Genomic DNA, 19,281 nt, shown 5'->3' on the forward strand with positions numbered 1-19,281 from the left:
ATTCATGATATGATATGGCATTTATAATGCGCCTATACACAAGCGTTTCAAGGCGCGACGAGGCAAGGGGGGGAGCGAAGGAAGGACAGACAACGATCCTACTGGCCAAGTGTCATTCAGATTGCGCAAGTGCATGGGATTGGGGAAGAGGAAAGGGAGAGTGCAGTAGATGGGAATAGAATAATAACAATAATTAAAAGTAACCGCCAGCAGGTGGCAAGTGCAAAGGTAAGTGCAGAAATCAGGTGTCAAGTACTGGTAGTGGGACTGTAGGGATACAGAAACAGTCCCCAAGTGAGGGTGTTGCCAGGCAGGCAGTGCAGATATGTGAGACTGGCGGAGGAGGGACCTGGGCCCAAGATCAGAGGGTGACCAGGTAACCGGTGCAGTTTCAGCCAGGAGGTCAGCAGGGGATAGGAGGAGAAAATGAAGAAGCAAAGAGAAAGGTTTTGAGGTGCTTCCAGAACCGGAAGGAAAAGAGGAAAGAGATCTACCACCAACTCGTTGCTTGGAGAAGCGACTGACCCTGAGGGAGTTGGAGGCTGATGGGCGAAGAGTTCGAGAAGGAAGATATTTAGGAAGAAAGAGTTGAAGGTATTGAGGCCCCAGAAGGCCTTGTGGACAATGCAGAGGGTTTTGAACGTAATCGTGAACGTTCTTTTGCGTGGCTGGCTGGAAACAGAGTGACTCTGCATGTGCGGAAACAGCACGTTAGCGTGTAATCAGAGGAAAGGCCCTAAGCGCGTAAGTAACGAGACACTCGCTGGATGTTGGGGGTTGCCGTTCAGTATCGGGTTAAAGGTCTGCATAGGACAACAGTGCACTGTATGTGCTTTTCATGGGAACGAACGCGTGAACTTCATATAATTGTGGGTTCACACGCGAATAATTCACTACTATGGCAGTGCGTACTTCTTGTTTTGGGAGGGGAGTTGCCTACAAGCGTGTGATTTTTTCATTGTACGAGACAGAAGGTGAGTTGTGCATGCATTTTTCCCACTGTGGTTGCCCCTTTGTGTCGCATACCCCATTTTCGAGTTCATAGTAGCCTACATGTTCCTCGCGTATGCATTTTTTGTATTGCTGGGTGACACAGCATATTGCAGGATGTTTTTTACTCACACGTGGGCTACCGAGCAGTCGCGTACACATCGATTTTTGTTTTTGTGGTGCCTGGGCGTTGCACCAGGGGACTGAAATCACTACACTGGCTCCCAGTGACTGCAAGGATCAAGTTCAAAACCCTCTGCATTGTCCACAAGGCCATCTGGGGCTTTGGGCCAAAATACCTTCAACTCTCTCTTCCTAAATATCTTCCTTCTCGAGCTCTTCGCTCATCCGCCTCCAACTCCCTCGGGGTCAGCCGCTTCTCCAAACAACGAGTTGGGGGCAGATCTCTCTCTGCTGCAGGGGCCTCCCTCTGGAACAGCCTTCCTGCCTCCCTGAAACTTGAGGAGAACCATCTCCGGTTCCGGAAGCACCTCAAAACCTTCCTCTTTGTCTCTGCTTTCTCTCCCCCTCTCCCCTGCTAATACTACTGAAACTGCAATCTGCAACTGGGCCACTCACCGTTCTCGGTCCTTGGCCCAGCCACTCTCCCCTGCACTGCCTCCCCGGCAACCCCTGCACTGCGAGACTGTGTCTGTGTCCCTACAGCCCCCCTTCCCAGCACTTGTCTGCACTTACCTCGCACTTGCCACCAGCTGGCCCTTGTTATTTATCCTGTATGCTGTATGCTAATAACCCTGTACTGCACTTTCCCCTCTCCCTTTCCCCCATGCACTTTTCCCTTCCCCTCTACCTTTGCACTCACGCGATCTGAATGACACCTGGCCTAGTAGGATCGTTGTCTGTCTCCCCTTATTTCCTCCCCCCCTGCCTTGTCGCGCCTTGAAACACTTGTGTATGTGTATAGGCGCATTACAAATGCCATATCATATCAATCCTCGCTGCCTCTGGGAGCCAGTGCAGAGATTTCAGTCCTGGAGAGTTACGATCCCTGGGCTTGAGGCCAAGGGCGAAGTCTCGCAGTCCTGTTCTGGATGAGTTGCAGAGGGCGGAGAGTAGAGGCAGGCAGATTTAGAAAGAGGCTGTTGCAATAGTCCAGCCTAGAGAGAACCATAGCTCTGGAGACAGTGAGCTTCTGGGGGGAGAGGAAAGGAAGAATACCTCTGAGGAGGTGCAGCTGGTAGTGTGACTTCTTAGAGACGTCAGAGATGTGAGTAGAGAAGGAGAGTGTGGAGTTGAAGATGATCCCGAGGTTTTTAGCCTCGCAGGTGGGAGCAGGAAGAGGGCCAAGAGGCTGGCCAGAGAGCGACAGGAAAGGAGGGAGTGGGTGTGCCGATAAGGAGAATCTCAGTCTTACTGGCATTAAGGCAGAGGTCATTGGTGGCACACCACTCCTGGATAGCAGACAGACCGTGATGAGAGACGGAGAAGAGGTGGCCGAAGGTAGCCTAAAAATGAGCCGAGTGTCATCCGCATAGCACTGGAAGTTGGGGCAGAGAGCGACAATGCGGTGGGCAAGAAGTATTCCTTTACTTTCTTCAAAGGAGGGCAGGGGGAGAAGACCACATTCATTAATCAGCTCTCACAAATGTCTCACAGCACCTAGCATACCACTGACGTATGCAGGTGTGTTGCTAGGTTTGGAAAAGATCTGGGGCTACACTAATGCTGGGACTGTCAGGACTCGGGTCCTGACAAAAACTAGCCTTTTGATTGTAGCCCCATAGCTTCTATCTGGAACTACAACCAAAAGACCTGGTACCGTACCATAGCCCCCTCATGCTCCCCAGCAACACCTCTGCATACTGTGTATTACTATAGAACCCCCTCCCCGCCTCTGTGAAAGGTCATCCCCAATCTATGAAACAGGCAGGGCTACGTAAAAAGAGGGCTTCTATTCTTATAAAGAGGAAAACAATCTCCCACCTTTGAATACTATATGCGAGTGGTCGATTGACCCACTCCAAGACATCCCCCACCTACCAGTGTGGTTGGCCATTGTCTTTGCTCTCCACTAAAATGGGTAATTAGGGTTTACCACTTGGAGCCCAGTTCAGAGCGTTCAGATAAAAAATGGAGCACAGTTCCTATGTACACTAACTGGGGTCCCCTACTGATACAGAGATGCAGCCGGCCGGCCCAGGACTGGAAAGACGACTCAATCAAGCACTTCTTCAGCAGGAGATTAATCTGCATGTGAGAAAAGTGCCAGTCAAGAACTAGTGCCTGGATTACCAGCATGATAAGCTGTAAATCAGTCGGTAGGAGATGATGTGTAGTGAACATCTTTAGGAGAGTAGAACGGCTCTAGTAAGATCGCACAAGCTTTTCTAGAGCAAGACTCCCAACAGCAGTAGGGGGAACCTTTGCCAGCTCTATCATCAAAGGGCAGAAATGTGAAAGATTCTGAGCTATTATTGCTGGTTTGATAGCTCGGTGGGTCAAGCGTGCGCTTGCTAAGAATCGCAAAAAGGCCCAACTCAGCCTCTCATCCTTTCAAAGTGATTAAAGGGAGTGCCAACTCAAATTGGGTAATAAGGATTGCACATCAGTTTTTACAATGGATTTTGCCAAAAATATATGAGGGGGGTGGGTTTAGGCTAATGTTATGTTATGTTATTTTGCATTTGTATAGTGCCTTATATACCATTGGTATGATCTCAAAGCGCAGTGGGTTGAATGCCCTCTGGGACTGTAGTCCAGGTCAGTGGAGAGGGTAGGGTAGTAAATAGTGCTTGTGTGCAGCCAGTGCGGTTTATGTGGTGTGTAGCTGCATTCTAATGCTAGGTGTGGTGCGGTGATTGTGTGAGGTCAGTAGAATGTGTGCAGCAAGGCTGTTGGCCTCAGAGTTTGCATTGTGGCGGGCGGTGGTAGAGCTTGTGTATGAGATGTGTGCAGCTAGGCCGATTTTTTCATGTGGTAAAGCTGCGTTCTAAAGACTGTTCAGGTGTTTAGGTATGTAAACAGCTAGGCTGAAATTGATCGAGGGTTATAGCTGCATTCTATTGTTTGTTGGTGTAGAGGAGAGAGTGAGCATATCGGTATGTGTGAGTGTCAGTGCAGATTGGTGGGAGAACCCTATTTCAGATTATCTTCCAGTGCCCACTGAGCTGATCATATCTATTCTAGAGGTTCGGAGCATTGGTTCGCCGGGAGAGATTCTCAGTCTACCGCAGAGTTTGGTCTGATTACCACGCTTGAGTTTGTCAGTTTAGCATTGTCATCGGTGTTGAGTGGCCCTAATACAAATTTTTATTGAGTTAAGCGAATTGCAGGTCTATGGTCATCCCTGTGTCTCGTTGAGTCTGCCATTGTTTATTAGGAAGCTAGCTTCTCATCGGACAGTTACATCCAGTTCTCTTCTATCAGACTTATGAGTCCTAGCTAGATTTGATAACTGGTGTTCAATGGACCCAGGACCAGCAAAGGCCCCTATGGTCATCTCTGTGTCTTGTTGGGTATGTATATTGCTTATTGGCGGACACTTTCTCGGTGTGCATTTACTTCAGTTCTGTTACATTGGACAAACAAGTACATCCTAGGTATACACATAGCTCTCAACTCACACGCTTTTGGCGGGTGTCACCCGCCTTGTAAAGGGCTGACTCACCCGCCAAGCCTCCTGCACGCCCATTCATTTCAATGGGCGTCTCACCCGCCAAAAACAAAATCGGGTGATTTCACCCGCCTTTGCAACAGAAATGGTTGAGAGCTATGTATACATACCGGTACTTGGTATGCCCAAAGGTCAGGCAACAGATCAGGCTATGATGTAAGTGGTGTGTCTGAACTGGCAGAGTCATATGCAGCGAGGGTTAGAGTGTTCCTGATTTGGTGTGCGTTGAGAGTATTGAATAGGTGGCAATAACTGATGTGGGGGGGTTAAGGGGACGGACTGTGGGGGCTCTGCCCCACATATATTTGCAGCAAAATCTACCATAAAAAGAAACGTTGCTGAAATCTACTCTGAATAAATATTTTCAAGCAAAATCACATAGAATCAGGGAAGATTAGAGTGGAAGCTAGAGAAAAGTTCCCTGATTTTCCAGAGAAGAGGTGACAGAAGGTGGTCTAGTGTGATGTTCAATGTGCAGCAAGAAAATGCGAGCCCTACTTCCAGGTGGGCTGCATTCCAAAGCTGTGCTACTAGAAATTATAGTAATATGAATTTCAAAGGGACTCTGGGGCCACCAGCCATTCTGGAATGAGTGATGGGCTAATAAAGCAAAGGGTCAGGCAACAGAGAATTGTAAAAACTAGGCAGAGAAATGTGAAGCAGCCCATCCACCACTAAGTGTCATTGTCAAAACTGACATGAGGTTGAAAAGGGTGCAGTTGAGAGGTTTGGGTGGGAAAGAATTGTGCGAGGCTGTCAAGGAGCCATTTGCAATTAGGAAAAGCTGACAGATTACCACATTGAAAATGAGGTTGGAGGCAGATAAGCAGGTGAGGGTGTGTGGATGAAGAGATGAAAGGCCATGTGACTGCTGCGTCCAAATTGGAAATCATTGAGAACGATCTGGAAGTAGCGCCTGGTTGTTGTGAATTTTCCTCTGAACAAAATGTAGCCTCAAATGTTAAATTAAGAGTTAAACAAAACCTCACAAGAAGAGTAAAATTAACAGTCACAGAAAAAAGTAGGAAATGGTGTGATGTGTGCATTTTGAGAACAGAGGGAATATATGGCTTTATGCCTGGCTAGTAGCTTTGAATTTGAAAGGTTGACCCCTTGCTATGTTGTTCTCGCTTTCACTCCATTGCCGACTGGTTAATTTCGCGGCCTCCTGCTCCACATTCTTTCCCTTTTATTTACTCTCTATTGAACCAATGTCTCACTCAGCGACTGCCTTTCACTGTTGCTACCCATCTATGACCACCACTGCATCCATACCTACGTCACTACATCTCCGCTTCTAATGCTCCCTTCACTGCAGCCTGTTACTTTGTGATTGGGCTTTTTTCTTCACTACTGGTGTGCTCTCTTCTCTGTAGTAGCTCGCCCTGGGTGAAACTGAATGGTAAGGTTTTTAAAAGTAAATGTAGTTATCCCTTTTGGACACGGTAGGGATAGAAAAAGGACATTCATTGGGCAGGAGATAAATCTTGGTGTAGAATGGCCAGGCGATACACGACCCAAGCCATACGCCATCTCTAGAATTAGTCAACCATCTAAATAATGGTTTACTTTTTTTTTTTTTAAAGAACTTCAGAAGAACGAAAGATGCAGTATCCCTAGTGTGATTCGAGCAGGGCACCTTTGCATTACACAGATCATGGACCTCTGCTTCAGGTGCATTAATCCATTATAAATAAAAGCATGTTTAAATAGGTAGACAGCTGAGCAAATGGCACCAAAACCATTGTGATGTATTGTATTTAGTTAAGGTAATTTAGCCAGAATATCACGTAATTTCTTTGTGGGGCTCGATAAACCATGCCTTTATGGCAGAGGATTGCTTGAATATAGGACAACCTGTGACAATGTACTGGAATATGAGGTATCCTACTTGAACCTGGCTTCTTGGGCTAGAAAACGAATCTAGGCACACTGGCAAACGGTAGTGGACTTCAACACTAAAGCTAAGGATATACATTTCCAGTAGCAAGCAAATAGTCAGGGAAGAATTTGCCACTCCAGTAATCACATGCACAGAGCCCACCAGTTCTTAATCGCCACAAGTCAAGTGGCGGTGCAGATTTTTACAGTCTTCTAAAGCGGTCTTATGCCATAGTAAAAATTCTACTTTAGTCAACTTTGCGACTGTAGTCTTAAGAATAGTTGGAGGTCTGTAACTCATGGTGTATTCAAATAATGGCAATCATACATCTGCTGGGCCAACCAGGGGGTAGACTACCTCCCTACTGAGTGGGAAACTATGCATTACAGAAAACCAAAGGAAGGAATGAAAGCGGGTGTCAATTATTATTTCCTCAATTTACCCGGGGAGGTCTTCAACAAATAACAGACCTCACAGCCACAGTCAGTATTCCCAAGATTTACTTCTGAGTTTTATTGCAAAACATTTCATTTCACCTACACACTATAAAAAAGAATAAAACACTACAATGCAAGCCTAAAAACCGAAATAACAAATAGAAAAGTACCCACTTAATTAAAAGTCAGAATCAATAAAAAAATGATTGTTTAGCATGTTTGATCATACATTTTAAAAATGGTGATGCTGGTATGGTGGCACCATATTTATCAGAAATACTACAAAAGAAAGTGACAAAAGACTATTCATATAACAGGATATAGAAAGCAAGGTCATTCTAAGCAAGGAAATCTGGGCTCTACCCACAACCCACTTAAGGCAGAACCCATCGAACGTCACCTGGATAAGTGGGTTTGTACCCAAGAATGGGCGTCTATTTGGCAACAAAGCCAAGCCTCACTCATCGAAAACAAGCTCATTTCAACCACTTAAAAAAAGCGAAAATATAATCAGTAATTGGAGGGGGTCTATACAACTGGAGACTGGGGATCACTGACTTTTGTGGTGATTTTAACCTAAGTCAAACTTCACTCGTTACTCTCTATTACAAATAAAGTAATAAGATAGTTGACCAGTAAGGGCCATTGTTTAATGCAATATATAATTGATTCTAAAAACTGAAGGGAATACTTTGACCTAATGTGGTGAGAAGATATTAAAATGAGCATGTTACGAGGGAGCCTATTTGAATAATCCTGCAACAATATAGCGAACCACTTGGCAGATTAATCAATAGGCTTGTTTCTCGCCAGGAAACGCCCGCCCAAATTAGATAGAGCCAGTGTGGGATTGACTATTCAAATTAGCATGCTGCTGTGTTTACACCACATCCCCTCAATTTAACGTCTCAGCAGCACTGCCCATTTTAAACCACAGAAACTGGCGGTTTCTTCTAAGCTAAACTGGCAAGTTATCTGCAGGAAACAGTTAGTACGGGGTGAGGAGATACATAGGAGCTGAAACCAGCCACCGGATGGCGCTTTAGAAAACAAAGAAAGTAATTAACTGCATATCACGTTTCTCCACTGGTTGTGTTTTTATACCCCATGAATCACTGTTCCATATTAAAGCGAATCTGAACACGCGTTTCCCCCCGGGGAAGTTTATCAATCAGTCATCTGTATAAAGTGCATTTTAAAAGACAAAATCAGTACTGATGTGTTTAACCGCCGTTGAAAAAAAAGCATTTTTTAAAAGCGCTGGAAGTTTATTTGTAGTGTAATACAAGGAACGGATAAAGATATTGGAGCTATGAGAGGCTAAACAAGAGAAGGGGGGTACGTTTACCTTTTCTGATCACCTCAAAAGTTCCACTCAGATAGGGGTCTCCAAGGAGTGAGAATTAATTTATGGTGCTGGTGGAGAGGTCCCACAAGCAGAAGAAAAGCAGTGTGACATCTACACAACAGGCGTGTGGATGCTAGCAACAGGATTGTGCAGTGTCGTCACTTGAAATAATATTTTTAAAATGGACGAAAGGCTATGCAATCCAACGGTATCGCCCCAAAATACCTCAGCCCTCCACCGAGAAGGATAAAATACCGAATTGGAGAGCACCATTTTTATATATATATATATATATATATATATATATATATATATATATATATATATATATATATATATATATATGTGTGTGTGTGGAGCAGTGGATTAAGTTAATAAAAAAGGTGGAGGGTATTTAGTGGGGTGCGGGGGTCTAATCAGTACTTTGGGGTTTCGAAATTTATTTTCGAAATGATCACATAGATCCCAATCCAACCCGACCCAGAAGGATAAAAGGGGGTGAGATACTGGCATTAAGGGAACCATTATTACTTTAAAATATATGAGGCGAGAAAAAAAGAGCAAGGGGTAAAGACTTGTCAAGAGTGGCTCAAAAGTAGAGCAATGAATTCTACATATAAATATGGTAAATCGATGGAGAGCCTTCCAACAGTACATAGCTGCCCACTTGCCCCATGGCATGAAGGTCTCGGTGATACGTGGCTTTCCCAAAAACTAGCATGATCGCTGGGGTAGTAGTTTACGCCCACAGCCTTTTCATAAACAGATGCAATGAGGTGCACCGCAATGCACCGATTAACCTATGAGGTATGGTTCAGTTAGTTAAATGCCCGCCCACAAGTCCGTATTCGGAGAGGGATCCGGTGTATCCAACGTTCATCAAACAAGTCGCCGTGGTGTTGGAACCCCGCAGTTTAACATTTCTGGCGATGTATTTAAACATTTGAAGCTGGCCGACTCCCCGGCCGTTGGCGAAGCGAGATAAAGGGCATGCTTGGACCAAACTGGGGCAAGTGCCTAAGCAAGAACCCCCTCCCCCCAAAAGAATTATAATAATACAATCACATAGCCAGATTGCTGTAGCAAAAACACACACACTAAACGGCACGGAATTAAATTCACGAACGTTTCTAAATTTCGTGATTGATAAAGCGCGACTCCCGAAATCCCGCGTACATTTTGCTACGCAACCTATTTTCTGAAAACAGTTAACTTTCCATCAGAAGACTTACTTGGAAAAAAGTATTTTAGAATCCCAGAAATGTCATGTAATCCACGGCAAAACGGCAAACGTAAAAAATACCGATTCTGGAGAGTTCAGTGAAAGCGCGTGCAGAGAAATTGACACTAATATCGGTAACCGGGCAGGGACCGCGCTATCCTGCACGTTGAGTGAAAAGCGCTAAAAAGCATCATTCCGTTTCTCGGACGTCAGAGGTTAAAGCGTTTGGGGTGCAGGGGGCAATCAGCCTGCCATTGCAGGGAAGAGTGGCAGAAATACAGCGGAATGAGCCGGGGCAGTTGCAGGAATAAAACATGCCCGCAGTCCCCAAGACTCCCTTGCAGGCAGGCATTAAAACATGCCCCCGTGCAGCCTGAGAAAGTGCAAATCACAGACTGCAGCACATCGTGGGTCCGCTTTACAAAGCACTTTTCAAGGCGATTTTCCCCTTAAAAAACGCTTTTGTAAATCGGGTCCTATTCGTTTTCGGCTGAGGCGCTGTTTGATAACAACCCTTCCATCACCTGGGCAGATAACCAGGTGCAGCATTTAGAAATATGCACGTGCCAGACACCACATTTGAAAACAACGTTAGCATTTTGATCGGACCGCAAGTGCAAGTTAAAAATGAAACCAGCGGCATGAAGCTACGAGGGGTGCAAGGTTTCAAACACGCATTGGGACGGACAGCAGCTGGATGCAAGTTAAAGATGAAACCCGAGGCATGCAGCTACGAGAGGGGCACATTTTCAAACACGCATTGGAACGGCCAGCAGCTGGATGCAAGTTAAAGATGAAACCCGAGGCATGCAGCTACGAGAGGGGCACATTTTCAAACACGCATTGGGACGGCCAGCAGCTGGATGCAAGTTAAAGATGAAACCCGAGGCATGCAGCTACGAGAGGGGCAAGGTTTCAAACACGCATTTGGGACGGACAGCAGCTAGATGCGCGCAGCTGCTAAATCCCAACAGGGTACCTTTCTTTAAAAGTCTGCCTGAGTTCCATTTTAGCAAATGCATTGCGCGTATGCATCCATCCATGCTTACAAAGTAAAAGCACTTACCGTGGCGATCTCAGCTGCGAGCCTCCAGGATTACAATACAAACAGTCCCTGTGTCCAGCGGTGAGAAAAGCCGCACAATGCTCCTGCTGCTGCTAGCCCGAGCCATCAATCATTAGGGCTGCAAGGGGAGCCTCTCCGGAAGTCCTCGGCCAATGGGGCGCGAGAGGGATCGGGTTACAAGCGTCTAGCTGAGCTGTTCTCGCAGCAGAACTAGAAACAGACAGAAGCAGCTGAAAACTGAGCAGCGATCCTTCATTTAGACAGGTCTTACCGGAAAGGTAAGGTACACCAAATATTGCATAACACCAGGTAACCTGATTTGCTGCCCCACCAGGCTGCTAAAAGCAGAAAATGTTTGTTGGATATAAGAGGACAATCTAGCACTTATTAAATGATATATGGCAATAAAAAGCCATCAGGACTTCAAAATGTCACTAAGTAAAATACTAGAGGGTGGAAACATATTTTGCACATATTACCCAAACCCATGGTAGTCAGACCCACAAGAACGGCTTACACCAACCGAACTATCTCCACCCATAAATCCCAGCGGATTCGCGCAGGAGGAGTCAGTTTCCCAGTCATGGCCGCGACCCATTGGAAAACGTTACCACCTTAAATTAGAAGTATTGAGTCGCACTTATCATTCCGGTAAGCGATCAAAACTATGCTTTTTGTATGAATTGAGCCGTTTTGGTCCCAATGCTTCCACCTAAGCTGCACGTTTTCCCACCTTCTATGTGATGTATTCTCAAGGGCTACTGTATGATATACTGACCTGTAACCACCATAGGTGTTACCCCATTGCATTATTGCCAAATTGTGCTATTTTGAATCTAGGTGCTACCCCACTGCATATTTGCTGCCTACCACTATTCCTGCACATGTTCTGTTTACAAAGCCACCTATGTCCTCCCAGAGCCCACAGAGCTCCTACCGCAATCCAAAGTTCACCCCCTGATCACAAACTGAATCTAGGTGACACTGCCCTATCTGCATACTGCACTTTTACTGCCCTGCCCGAATTGAACTGTACGTGTTTGTATTGCTTCTCGCCCTGCCTACCCCATCTCTCAGATAACACCTACATTGCTACTCCCACTCTGCTCACACAACGCCAGCGCAGTACTGCAGAAAATGCTAACTATATTACTCATCTTCTGTGCAATGGCCACGCCCGCATCCCCAGACACTCCCATCCAGGATAATGACTCAGGAGCCCCCCCTCCCCAGCCAGGCACTAGTCTCACCAACAACTCCCACACAAGTAGGTACTATCCTGACCCTTCCTACCCAAGATATCATTGCAAGTCAGGACCTACAACCTTTGCCTCCCACCCCTGCACTACCACCGACAGAAACAACAAACTTTGCGCTAGACTCTCTAAATTTTATGAGCCGCCCCGAAGATTCCTGTCTGATTCCAAATGCGAAGCCAAAAGTTCCACCAAAGGCACCACTATACCCACAACCAAGTCCAAACCTATCATTCATACAAACATCTCGGTAAAAACGGATGTACACTCCTACAAAGGAGCTAGCCTCAATACCAGATCATTGGTCGCACATGCCCTTGATATAGCAGACCTAATTATCAAAGATAAATTAGACTTTATTGCTCTAACTGAAACGTGGCTCCACAATGCAGCAGGCCCATCTCTAATGCTGGCCTTCCCAGACGGCTACACTATATCTAGGCAGGGCCGGGTAGGTAACCGGGGCGGTGGCATCGCCATCATATCTAAAGTAAGCTTAGCTCTCAGACTAGCCCCGACCCAAACTCTGCAATCGTGTGAATCCCTCACTGCCAAACTCCCCATAAATAATACCCAATCCCTCACTATCCACCTGATCTACAGACCACCAGGTCCACTCGGAACCTTCGAGGAAGATCTACACAACCTAATTTCTAACAATGCGAAAACCACTTCACAACTACTGCTACTAGGGGACCTTAACTTAGGGTTCAACGACCCAGCAGACATACATGCCTCCACCATAGCCAATACGATCTCATCACTCGGACTCTCACAAAAAGTCAACCTACCCACCCACCTGAAGGGTAGAACCCTAGACTGGGTTGCTGATGCTAATTGCTCAGCGGTCATCTCCGCCACCACACCACTACCCTGGACCGACCATTCGCTGGTCTCATTTAACCTACTGACCTCTAGATCACCTACCACAACCGTGTCACTGGCACCACCCTGCCTCACAAGAAACAAGAAAAATATCTCAATAGAAAAAATCATCCCAGCTATCCTTCCAACCCTCAACGCATTGCCAGACAATCTAGATCCCAACACACTAGTACACAACCCCCTCAACGCATTGCCAAACAATCTAGATCCCAACACACTAGTACACAAATATAATAAAATCATGTTAACTACCTTGGACAAAATTGCCCCACTCAAACTTCGCACCAGCAAGCCAAAAACCCATTTAAACAAATGGTACACACCCAAACTCAAAGCCCTCCGCCTAAAAAAGCGAAAATGTGAAGCTGATTGGAAATTATGCCCCTCCAGTGAAAAGAAAGCCATCCTTGACACGATTTCTCGTCATTACAAAGCTGAAATCTGCTTAGCTAAACAGAATTCCTATAACATCCGCATTGCCAACTCCAACTCAAGTATGAAGGAGCTCTTTTCCATACTGAAGGAACTTGAGTCACCCATTGCCACACCCGACACCTGCACAAAGAACCAGACCTGGTGCACAGACATCCAACAAGCACTAGCAAATAAAATAAACACCGTACAAAATAAAATTCAACTAAAAAAAGACTCCCTAAACCTCACTAACCCTCCCACATCTCCGCCCAAAGCCTCACCAAGTACACACACTAACTCATTCACCTTCTCTAAAACCAGCACCCTTGAGGTCGAGAAAATCATCCTCTCTCTTAAACCATCAAACTGTAAAGGCGATATCTGCCCTGCACACATAATAAAGGACGCAGCCAGAGACCTGTCGCCCTTTATCTCTAAACTTATAAACGCTTCTTTCTCCTCAGGCAGTATCCCTTCCAACCTAAAACAATCTTGGGTGCTCCCCCTCCTCAAAAAACAGACGCTTGATCCCCTCATCCCCACCAACTACCGACCCATCACCACGGTACCCTTCCTACTGAAAATCTTGGACAAAGTTGCCTATGTCCAGATTCAAAAATACCTAGAACTACACAAGCTACTAGGCGCCAGACAATCAGGTTTCCGCCCATTACACGGCACGGAAACAGCCCTCATCGATCTGAAAACCCAAATTGATGATCTGAGGGATAAGGGCAAGACAGCACTCCTCCTCTTACTCGACCTCTCCGCGGCTTTCGACCTCGTCGACCACAAGGTCCTCTGCAGACACCTTGACTCAGCTGCTCATTTCTCCCCAGAAGCTATCAAATGGATTGAATCCTTTCTGAGTGAGAGAACTATGAGAGTCTTCTCCCCTTCAGCAGCAGCAGATCCCTCTCCTATCACTTGCGGAGTCCCGCAGGGCTCATGCGTCTCCCCCACACTATACAACATCTTCACCAAACCCCTGTTCGACGATCTGGACCATCTGGGTATCACCTACACTAACTATGCTGATGACACTCAGATTCTCCTCCCACTTTCAGGGGATCACAGTAAGGACAGAGAGTTGGTGAATGGGGTATATCTCATCATTCAGGCATGGATGGCATCTCATGGTCTATGCCTGAATGATGACAAGACAGAGCTCATCATCTTAGGTACCCCTGCTAATATCAAGAAACTAGGCCTTGAATATGCCGAATTCAACATAGATGGCAATCTCATCAGAGTATCCAGGGAAGTAAAAACCCTTGGCTTTTATCTGGATGCCACTATGTCATTCACTAAACAGGTCAACTCACTAGCATCTACCACTGCGTACACGTGCAAATTAATAAGGGCAGGCAGACCATTCCAATCCAATGACAGCTGCCTGATCCTGGCAAGAGCACTCATACTATCTAGGCTTGATTATTGTAATGCCCTCTATAGCGGTGCTAACAAAGCCATTATCCACAGGCTTCAAATCTTACAAAACAATGCCTTGAGAGCTGCCCTCGGCATTAATAAGAGAGATCATATCTCAACCACCAGACGCCAACAGAAATGACTCTCTACAGACAACAAAATCAAACTAAAGTTGGCCTCCCTAACCTATAAAGCCCTCAACAATGCCGCCCCCAGTTATCTGATGGACAAGGTAAAGAGAAAGTCCTCCATCCGACAAACAAGAACTACCAATTCCAACCGTCTGATAATTCCCAGATTCAAACTCTCCACCATTGGTGGGAACAGTTTCCCGGTGAAAGCTGCCACGCTCTGGAATTCTCTGCCACACAACCTAAGAGCTGACCAACCATATTTGCACTTTAGAAGACACCTCATCAGTCACCTTAACTCCAATAACCCTTGTATTTAGCTGCAATTTCTACACCTATGTATAGATAGTGATACTTTTACTCGTGATTCTGCCCTCGCCTCTAACAGCCCTGCACACATCTGTACACTTACCTCCTGTATAGATATTGACTTTTTATGTTTGAAGATTTGTATACCTCTTATTCCTGTAATCCTGAATATTTTTTCAGGATTACCTGCCTGTAACAGCCCTGTACATATCTGTATATTTACCCCTGCATAGATATTGACTTTGTATGCATGAAGATTTGTATATTTCTTATTCCTGCAATTCTGATTATTTTTATTACTACTTCAAAGTGTATATTTCTGCAACATTGTAAGCTTCGAATTATCTTTTGCCTGCGCCCTGTTGCCCCTGGGTAAGGTGCGCCATACAAATAAATAAACAAACAAACAAACAAACAAACAAACCCATGTATGTAACATTCTAAACTTGCTTTGTATGATCATATGCTCACTGTAACCATGGGCAAAGTAACCTTACTGTAACTAAGACACTCTCTTGCAACAGCGCCTCGATGCCCATGGGCTGTTAGTGCGCTTTTCAAATCCCCTCAAAAAAAAAAAATATGCAGCCAGCTCCTTCGGAAATGCTGGTTGCAAAATATGTGCAAAATGTCAACACTGCTTTTGCATGGCTGGGCATGGCTACCTAAATGTCTCGGGAGGATAGCTCAGGGGCAACGTGCTCACCTTGCAAGATGACGCAGAACAACACAGGTTCGATCCCCGATACTCTGGGTAATAAGCGCATTATGGGGTGCCTCAGGGTTCTGCTCTTTCCCCTCTTCTTTTCAACACAGATCCTGGTGAGACTAGACGTATCACACCCTGCCTCGGCAGAACGCTGCTGCTTGTGCCTGTCGGCTATCCATTTTTGGGTGGGTAAAAACTGGCCTCGCTTTTATGGAGAGAAGACAGAATTGCTATTTGTAGGTCCATCTCTGGTCCCTGCAGGGTGGTCTATGACATTTTTGCCATCTGATCTTGTTCCTCTGCCCACGCCCTCTGTGGTGGTTAAGAACCTGGGGATAAGCTATCCGAGTCTATCTGTGCAGAGACAGGTCAGCGCTGTCTGCAAGTCAGTTCACTTTAAACTCTGTATCCTTCGGAACGTGCAATCCTATCTTACTTCTCATCTTCGCTCTTTGTTTGTATCCTCTCTTACTGCTGGTTCTTTAGATTACTGCAATGCTCTTTACCTAGCTCAGCAGCGTACCTTCTTCAGCGGCTGTAGGTGTTGCAAAACTCAGCAGCTCAACTGGCAGTGGGTGCTTCCGGGTTCTGCTCCACCACGGTGATTCTGGGAAAACTACATTGGCTTTCGGTGGCAAAGCATATTACATTTAAGGCTTTGTGTGTGTTTCCTTCTACGGGAAAGGCCCGGACTTCCTTCAGGCAAAAAGTTGCCCCTATATTCCAACTCAGAAACTTCATTCAATTTCTTCCCTGAGAGTTACCGTCCCCCGGTTTAGGCTGGCTCGCGTAGGCGGCCAATCCTTTACTGTGGCGGCGGCGGCTTCCCTGTGGAACTCTGCCCCTCTGTTCCTGCGGGCACTGGAGGATCACCTTTCTTTTTGGCGTGTCCAGACAACCTATCTTTTCACAGCCTAACTGCCGCTTTCTCTGGTTGGTCCACGAACTGTCAGCGCCATGATGCCCTTGCTGGTGAAGGTCCGCTTTATACATTTGCTTTACATTACATTGCATTATGAATAACCAAATGTGTATGTATATATATATGTATATATATTCTTTCATTAGCACCCTATAAAGGAGTGCCCAGCGTGCAAGGAATGGAGGTTAACCATGAAAGCTTGCAGTCGTTACTGGCTGCTTGCCCTGGCACGCCCTCCTGCTGTCCGTCATTCGCCTCACTTCGCTTTCTCCGCTCACCCTCTCTTGTTTCCCCTAGAGTCCCTAACCACACCCATCCACTCCTCCTCTGGCTCCCCATGCACCTTCTTGCCCCACCTTGTGCAGTTACATGACCCAGTCTGCTCCTAGCTCCCCACCTCCCTTGTAACTTCTTGGCCTACCATGGAAATGGCAAAGGTACTACCTTTGACATTTTCAATTGTGGTCAACTAAATTTTTTTTTTTTTTTTTTACAGAAGAATCGACTCACATTCCCCATGGAATATTTTTCTTTTGTTAAAAAAAAAAAGTCAGACACACTATAGACCTTATGCAACAAACCATGGAGCAGAAGGTTGTACTGTTTGGGAACGGCATAGATGCCAACTTATTACAGTGCGGTCAAGGGTCACTTGTGAATTACCAAAACTCCAATGCACTGCCCTCCAAAAATGTGCATATCTTCATAACCACACCCACCACCCTAAAAAGGATGCAATGGGCTATGAACCCACTCCACACTCACTACCCTAAAAAGGATACAATGTGCTATGAACCCACAACATTGAGGGCAAATTGCATTAGAATCAGCAACGAGCACACTTCACTTTGACTTATGATATGATATGATATGATATGGCATTTGTAACGCGCCTATACACAGGTGTTTCAAGGCGCGACGAGGCAGGGGGGGGAGGAACAAGGGGAGACAGACAACGATCCTACTAGGCCAGGTGTCATTCAGATCGCGCAAGTGCAGGGGTGGGAGGGGGGGAAAAGTGCAAGGGGAAGGGGAGGGGGGGAAGTGCAGTACAAGGTAAGTGGCGTAAAGTAATAAATAAATAGGGCCAGCTGGTGGCAAGTGCAAGGTAAGTGCAGAACAAGTTTTACAACGGTAGCGGGCGCCCCTCTCTCGAAAGAACAGACATGATAACCTGTTCAGTGGTTATTAACCACTTGAGAGTTCGCAGCCACTGCTTTTACTCACTGTGCCTTTCACAGATGGGAAATATCCATTTGCATATCAGTCTTTGTCCTGCCCAGGGGCAGTCCAGCACCGAAATGCAATGGCAACTCCAACCTGAACGAGAGTACCACCAGCAACCCCATACACGTGTTTCACCCTTGTTGGGGATCATCAGTGAGGTGAAGCTGATGCCTCTCTAAGCACAGTGAGAGGGAGACCACGTCTGGTTGCCCCCAGGAAACCTAGGGTTACCAATCCCAGGTTCCTTGAAAAATAGTTTTACAACGGTAGCGGGCGCCCCTCTCTCGAAAGAACAGACATGATAACCTGTTCAGTGGTTATTAACCACTTGAGAGTTCGCAGCCACTGCTTTTACTCACTGTGCCTTTCACAGATGGGAAATATCCATTTGCATATCAGTCTTTGTCCTGCCCAGGGGCAGTCCAGCACCGAAATGCAATGGCAACTCCAACCTGAACGAGAGTACCACCAGCAACCCCATACACGTGTTTCACCCTTGTTGGGGATCATCAGTGAGGTGAAGCTGATGCCTCTCTAAGCACAGTGAGAGGGAGACCACGTCTGGTTGCCCCCAGGAAACCTAGGGTTACCAATCCCAGGTTCCTTGAAAAATAGTTTTACAACGGTAGCGGGCGCCCCTCTCTCGAAAGAACAGACATGATAACCTGTTCAGTGGTTATTAACCACTTGAGAGTTCGCAGCCACTGCTTTTACTCACTGTGCCTTTCACAGATGGGAAATATCCATTTGCATATCAGTCTTTGTCCTGCCCAGGGGCAGTCCAGCACCGAAATGCAATGGCAACTCCAACCTGAACGAGAGTACCACCAGCAACCCCATACACGTGTTTCACCCTTGTTGGGGATCATCAGTGAGGTGAAGCTGATGCCTCTCTAAGCACAGTGAGAGGGAGACCACGTCTGGTTGCCCCCAGGAAACCTAGGGTTACCAATCCCAGGTTCCTTGAAAAATAGTTTTACAACGGTAGCGGGCGCCCCTCTCTCGAAAGAACAGACATGATAACCTGTTCAGTGGTTATTAACCACTTGAGAGTTCGCAGCCACTGCTTTTACTCACTGTGCCTTTCACAGATGGGAAATATCCATTTGCATATCAGTCTTTGTCCTGCCCAGGGGCAGTCCAGCACCGAAATGCAAGAGGCATTAGCTTCACCTCACTGATGATCCCCAACAAGGGTGAAACACGTGTATGGGGTTGCTGGTGGTACTCTCGTTCAGATTGGAATTGCCATTGTATTTCGGTGCTGGACTGCCCCTGGGCAGGACAAAGACTGATATGCAAATGGATATTTCCCATCTGTGAAAGGCACAGTGAGTAAAAGCAGTGGCTGCGAACTCTCAAGTGGTTAAAAACCACTGAACAGGTTATCATGTCTGTTCTTGCGAGAGAGGGGCGCC

General features: G+C 46.3%; 1 protein-coding gene across 1 annotated transcript in view; it reads right to left on the reverse strand.

The window, feature by feature from the left end:
• Positions 1-10,762, reverse strand: part of LOC138513595 (retroelement silencing factor 1-like) — a 32,463-nt gene extending 21,701 nt beyond the window's left edge. The window contains exon 1 of the mRNA XM_069628569.1: positions 10,580-10,762. The gene's annotated coding sequence lies outside the window, so the exon portion shown is untranslated. The remainder of the gene's footprint in view (positions 1-10,579) is intronic.
• Between the last annotated feature and the right edge of the window lie 8,519 nt (positions 10,763-19,281).

The sequence above is a fragment of the Ambystoma mexicanum genome, chromosome 12, assembly GCF_040938575.1.
Source record: "Ambystoma mexicanum isolate Mex_15411 chromosome 12, UKY_AmexF1_1, whole genome shotgun sequence".
Taxonomy (NCBI): domain Eukaryota; kingdom Metazoa; phylum Chordata; class Amphibia; order Caudata; family Ambystomatidae; genus Ambystoma; species Ambystoma mexicanum.